Source organism: Erythrolamprus reginae, chromosome Z, assembly GCF_031021105.1.
Source record: "Erythrolamprus reginae isolate rEryReg1 chromosome Z, rEryReg1.hap1, whole genome shotgun sequence".
Lineage (NCBI taxonomy): Eukaryota > Metazoa > Chordata > Lepidosauria > Squamata > Dipsadidae > Erythrolamprus > Erythrolamprus reginae.
Window position 1 is genome coordinate 117,403,544 of NC_091963.1, and position 6,623 is coordinate 117,410,166.

Below are 6,623 nucleotides of genomic sequence, written 5' to 3' on the forward strand. Positions count from 1 at the left end.
GTGATATGTTCGCGATTCCAGAACATGATATTTTTGGTAATCCTGTTCAGCGGCTTTGTAACAGTCAATACTGTTTTCTTTGCATTACACATGGCAGTGGAGGGTGGGAGAGGTTAAAGTAACAGAGATTTGCCTATGGTCATTCATCATTGTGAACCAGGTATTTCCTGTCCAACAAGTCATATTCTTAAATGTCCTGTGAAGTCCCAAAGCATGGCAAGTTACATATGTCAATCAGAAACATAACACTCATGCTATTTAGCTCTTTAAGGGCAGTAGAATACAAATGTGCTCAAAGTGCCTTCTCAGCAGGTGCTTCAGATATTTATTTATTTATTTATTTATTTATTTATTTGTTTGTTTAATTGGATTTGTATGCACCTACTAATAGTCACCTACTAGATAAAAGCATAGAGACCCGTTACCCTCAAGTATTTATCACTCAGTTCACCTAGATTAGGGGTTTGCCACCTGTGGTTCCAGAGTCACATGCAGCTTTTTTGGGCCCCTGCTGTGGCTCCTTGTCCAATCACTGGCTGGGCTCATCTTCCCCTCCCTGACCTGGCCCAAGAAGGTAAAGATGATGGCGGGAATGGAGAAGCATATGGGGCTGATTCTCTAGTGCTGGTTGAGGAACATAGCCACCTTCAGTGGTGGCTTCCCTGCGGGCAACCCTCCCCTCCCTCTCTCTCCCTGTCTGGCTGTGGCAGGGCCAGGAGGGTGCACAAGCACAGGGAGACCCTCAGGTGAGCAGCAAAGGCGCACTTGGAGGGCGGGTGTTTGCTCGCTTAAGGATGGTCTTTGGAAGCAGATTTTCTCCTGCCCATAGGATATAGTCCGGTCCCATCCCCACAGTTCTTTGGTCAAGCTGGGTTGGAGTAAGATTCATCTCAAAATGGCAGGAAGTGAAGGCTGCCTTTGTTCCAGTGACCTTCCTCCCCCCTCCTTCTCCTCTAACATATGGGTGGGGAGCCATGGCAAGATGATGGCCGGATCCTTAGGACAGGAGAGAAGTGGCCATGTAGCTGCCCTCACACCATATTTGAGTGTAACGCAGCCTTCGCTTCCTGCTGCTTCAGGCTGGAGCTCACGCCCTCTCCACTCAGCCAAAGAGCTGTGGGGAGAGAGGGCAGGATGGGACACAGCAAGGCAATGGTCAGATCCTTAGGGCAGGACAAGAAGCCACAACCAAAGACCCTCCTTAATCAAGCAGCTGCCCATGCTCTGCATGGGCCTTTGCTGCGCTTTGGTGCTTGCATGAGGAGGGTCTCCCCACGAGCTCCACAGCCAGACAGAGATTTGTGAGAAAGGTAGGAAGGTCACCTGAAGAGAGCCTTCACCAGGGATGGCAATCATTCCTCAGGACACAGGGAAAGAGAGGGAGGGAGAGAGAGGGAGAAAGAGAGAGATGGGAGATAGGGAGGGAGAGGGAGAGAGAAAGAGAGATGGGAGAGAGATGAAGGAGGGAGAGGGAGGGAGAGATGGGGAAGAGAGAGAGAAAGATAGAGATGGGGAGAGGGAAAGAGAGAAATAAAGATGACAGGGAGAGAGATGTAGAGAGAGAAGGGAAAAAAAGATATATATTTTTCTCATAGAAAATAAAACAGAACCACAAAACCTGGCTCCAGTGTATTGCTTTCTCTGGGAAACAAGTCCAAATGGGTCTTTGAGTTTTTTAAGGTTGCCGACCCCTGACCTAGGTGAAGTTTCTTCATAACTTGACAATGTAGATATAAGAAAACTACCAAAACCAGATTCCAAAAAGCAGTCCAGAGGCAATTTCCACACATTCTCCAATTTATTCTGTAGGCAACTAATACCCACCAGCCCATTCCAAAACAAAACTGTACCGAATCCATGTTTGAGTAAAATATAATCTGTTTGCAGGCTTGGCTAGCAAATTACCCATTCTAGTAATCATGATGCCCAATAACCGTAACAACCTACTGAATGAATACTTAAGACTAATGAAGTACATATAGTCCACTGAAAAGCACAGCTAAACAGAAGTGTAACATCATGCTAGGGTGGACTAAAACAATGATATGCCAGAGACTATGAGAAAATCCAAGTATGACTAATGTTTAAAAGTACCAAAAGTCAGGACATAGTTTCTATGATCAAAAACTGCCAAGAGAACAATTATATTTGTCCCCAAAATGTCCTCTAAATTGTTAAAAGTATTTTGTGACAAATTGATGAAAACAAGTGAGGTCAGTGTCCAACACTTTTATGTTATAAAACAGGGAGACAAAAAGAAGCTCTGTATGAAACACAAAAGGCATTTGTGGCATTTGGGCATATAAGTGTGTTAAGAGTTTATCCATTCTATCTATATACCACTAAAATTCTCCTGTTTACTAGTCTGTAACCTCCAATTGCATTGGAGGACAACAATAACTGAACCAATATACCTTAAAGGGTCTGACTTTCAGAATGCTGAGACTTATTACTTCTTGGGAATTAAATTTAGGAAAGTTGTGGGTCCTTCAGCACCATAGTGCAGCTGTGATCAACCAGACTTATGTGGTTGTCATTACAATGTTCCTTGTCAGCTTCCCACAAGTCAATGGATAAGCCAGCAGGAAGTGTAAACTCCATCACCACCATAGCCCTTCCCAGTCCTTCTGCACTGGCATTGCACAGGCCACTTGCGCAGCTCCACAGACCATTCCTCACCTCGTAGCACCTCTTGTGCATACTCATGCACCCTTCCTGACCTATGCTGCACCTCAGCCACTCTCCAATTGGAGATACCCTGGGAGGCATCAACGTCTCTCTTGTTCTACCTCCCCCAGCAAAGTATCAAGTAGTTTCATGGATCAGCTAAGGAGGAGGAGGAATGACTTCTGGCATTCCCTACCAGGTTCCAACAAGCCATGGCAATGGGGAAGTCAGCAGGAAGTCAGAAGCTACTTCTACTCCACTGCTTTTTTGCCTGCCTGTGTTCATTCTGTTTTTCTCTTTAAGTAAATATCTCTGAAAAGATTGACCCAACAGGTCATAGGTTGTTTAGTGTTGTTGTGGGCTTTTTTTTTTTTTTTTTGGTCTGTTACTTCTCTTGTTACCTTTTCAACAGAGAACTTTCTGGAATCCAGGAGCTACAAGACAACTTTTGGTTAACTATGTGGACTGTTCATTTAAATCTCCCCTCTGCTTTCATTAATTGTGAAATCACGTTGTTCAGCAATGTGTAGCTCCAATTAGTTGCTCTAGAACTGAGAGATGGATTAAAAGAACAGCTATGGTTAAACTTCGACTTTAAAAACCACTGCAACTATTGTACCCTTTACTGTTGGTTTTTGTCATCATTCTTCCCACTGGGGATGAAGATCCCAAAAGGGAAGGAAATAAATTCCGTGGTTTTTCCCTCCCAAGCCCAAATACAAATTCAGCCTCAGCAATTAAATTCTGCTTATTTCCCATATAAACTCTTTCATTCAACCATACATATGCACACATTGCCTTGGAATCAATTCTTGCAAGGTGATGGGAATACAGAAGAATATGAAACAATTGTGCTAACAAGGCACAATGATAAATAGCTATAACAAAAAGAAACCCAAAAGGATTTGATAATTTTTAATCACATGGATCTCAAAAATCAGGTGATGAAGCTTACAAATATTATTTTTGGAAGATTAGAGACAGTGTGGCTGCTTTTACAGGCAATTATGCATATTAATACTTCAGAACCATTTTAAGATGTTTTTCAGTTATAAGGAAAATGGGCAGAGCAAGGATATTTGACTTAGTTCTTAAAATGTCTTAGGGAAGATGTTCTTAGGGCTAAGACCTGCAAACTCAGCAGTCCATATAATTGATTGCCCTTGTATTGCTGTCTTTTCTATTTCTTCTGAACATAGCATGAGAGAACAAGAAGCTGTTATATCTTATTCAAGAGGCAAACAAGTTTTCTGTGAAATATGCATTTAGTTTTTGCCTACAAATTTTAAAATGTAGCCGTCATAAACGTGACATGCATCTATCCAATGAGAAAGTATTCATAATTTCATGAAAATAAATTAACTGCCAGCTGAACTGCTCAAATAAAATGTTGCAATATTCTATCCCAAGAGGGAAAGATGTACAGTAACCTATTTGCATTCACATGTCTCAACATTACTAATTAACACTGTCAACATTTTGTTTTTTTACCTTTTTTGGTTTTGCCCTTTGTCCCATTTTGTTTCTACTAACTTGATATTATATCTAATCAAATGACTGTTAGGTCATCAAAACTTATGTCATAATATATCTTAGTTTTAAAATACCACAAAACTCCTGCTTTTGCCCTGCAGCAGAATCATACTCCCACAATTTATCAACATGGTATTCATTAAGTCTTACTCATTTACATTCCAAGGCATGCTATAGGAAGGAACAGTTCCCAGATTGCAGAAAAGCTTTGTCAAGGTACAAAGAAGTTTAAAAAAAAATACAAAAATGCAAATAAAATGGCAGGGAACCTAGAGCGTTCTTTTGCCCAAATTTATTTTCTTCTCTTACCTTTACTTTGTTTTTCTACATGATACAAACATATAATGTGATGTTGGCATCAGCAGGAACATTATTCTTTGCACAATCAACCTTTGAATTATATGTCCATATTACTGCCTCAAAGGTCAGAAAAATTGCACAAGGAAACCCCAAGGGAAGTACAGAAGGGGCATAGAATAAGTTTGCCACAAGATTTGAAAAAAAGGTGATGCTTAAAGTCTTTTTTTTTTAATTCTTGCATTAGCAATCTCATACAAACTGCACAAGACAGATTTGGAAAAGAATTCCCAGAACCAAGTTAAGAATGTTGAAATATGGAAATAAAAACCACTGAGAGAGAGAGAAAGAGCTAGTGGAAGAATGCACAAAAACGATGGGAAGAGATAGAGTAAAAAACATCCACCTCTTCAGAAGAATAACACTGAACTGAACACAGCAAGTAACAAGGGCTGTTTCTGTGTTTCGAAAAAGATTCAAAACCAATCTTTTTGTCTGTCTTGTAACTCACTCATTTATGGCACTAGAGCCTTTAGAAGTCTTCCATTGTTATAGGCGCAGCCCCCACATCCGAGGCTTTTCCTACTCTTCTCCGACCCTGGGATTCAGACTGATTTGCCAGACTACAAAGCCCAACATTCTCAGTCAGTCTCCGCTAAATCCTTCGCCCAAGGGTGGAAGTTGTAGTCCAGGAGTTTATCCACGGCACTGTGGAAAGGGGGTGGGGGTGTAGAAAAGGTCCCTTTTGGGCTGCCCCACCAAAGAGAAGCGAGCCGCCGTCTTCAATGACAGGGCGGAAGGCGGAGTGTCCTTGTGAAGCAACACCCCAACTCCACCCTGGACCGGGCGCTCTACGCGTTGGGCAACACGATCGCCCCGCAAGCGGCCCGTTAGTTTTCCGACGGGCGCGCTTCAAGCCTCTCCGTTTGCACCCTTTCTTTCCACCTGGATCGGACAGCCACGTCTTTAAGGAAAAACCTCAGGCCCACCGGAGAACCCCCCACCCCCACCCAGCCCGGATCGGATCCCGCCACCCCCTCCCCCACCCCCCACCCCCACCCCGTGTGCCGCTCTGCAGTTTCAGATCCTTTCTTAGGCGAGCAGCTGCGGAACCTCCAGCATTCAAGCCACCCGGCGGGCCGGGGCGGCAGCGACAACAGCAGCAGCAACAGAAAGCAAGCAAGCAATCCCGCGCAATGGGGAGCACCAACCCCAAGCTCTCCGCCGACACGCTCCAGCCACCCCGCTCTCTTTCTTTACCTGGAAGAAGATCGGGAGGAAAAAATGGCGCGTTCCTGCTGCTGCTGCTGCGGCTGCTTTTCCTTGCAGATGTGCGTGCAGGATGGGAAGCTGCAATTACTGGGCCCGGCCTACCCTAGATCGATTTCTCCCTGACCTCCCCCTCCCCTCTCCAGCAAGAAAACTATAACCGGCTGTCCTGCCGCGGCAACCCTTCATAACCACAACCGCCTCCTCCTTTTCCTCTTCTCCTCCATCTTTGCAGCTGGCTTTGCTCGCCCCGCCGCTACCGCCGCCAAACACTAACAACAACATTTAGTGACGTCATTTGGGACCACGTGACCGCCCATTGCTCTAAAAATAGTTTTGCTGCTTACTCCGTGAGCGAGCGAGCTTTAGGGAGGGGCGGTGTATCTGTACCTGCTTGTCTGCCTGCAGTTAAAGGGTCCGCTGAGAAGCAGTTCTCGAAACAGTGGGTTTCCCCCATCCCTTTTGTCCTCCAAAAAAAAAAAAGGGCTGTCTCCAAACATATCATTTGATTGGTCTCAGATAAAAACTAGGACGGTCTGAATATCTCTGCTTTTCATAGCAGGAATGACCAGGGTGGATCTCTAACCATATAAAAGAGAAACAGCTGCTTCAAGGCAACAGAAAGTGGACTGTGCACCATTAGCATCAGATTAAAACCCTTAATGGGGTTTGTTTCCCTTTTGCTTTAGTCTGTCGGGTCAATCTTGCCATTTAAGGTTGCAAAACTGATGTAAAGGTTTGAATAACACTGTTCTGCAACATATGAGCTCAGTTTTGAGCACAGCTAGTTCTCAACTTTAAAACCATTCGAAGTTACATTAGCACTGAAAAGTGACTTAATACTTTGCTTTTAATAA

At 43.9% G+C, this 6,623-nt stretch overlaps 1 protein-coding gene across 7 annotated transcripts in view; it reads right to left on the reverse strand.

Moving 5' to 3' along the window:
- Positions 1-6,202, reverse strand: part of HDAC5 (histone deacetylase 5) — a 148,742-nt gene extending 142,540 nt beyond the window's left edge. For 2 of the 7 annotated variants that reach the window (XM_070727699.1, XM_070727696.1), the window contains exon 1: positions 5,758-6,017. The gene's annotated coding sequence lies outside the window, so the exon portion shown is untranslated. Of the gene's footprint in view, positions 1-5,757 lie in introns of all 7 variants that reach the window. The other 5 variants (XM_070727694.1, XM_070727695.1, XM_070727693.1 and 2 more) reach the window with 5 other exon arrangements.
- Between the last annotated feature and the right edge of the window lie 421 nt (positions 6,203-6,623).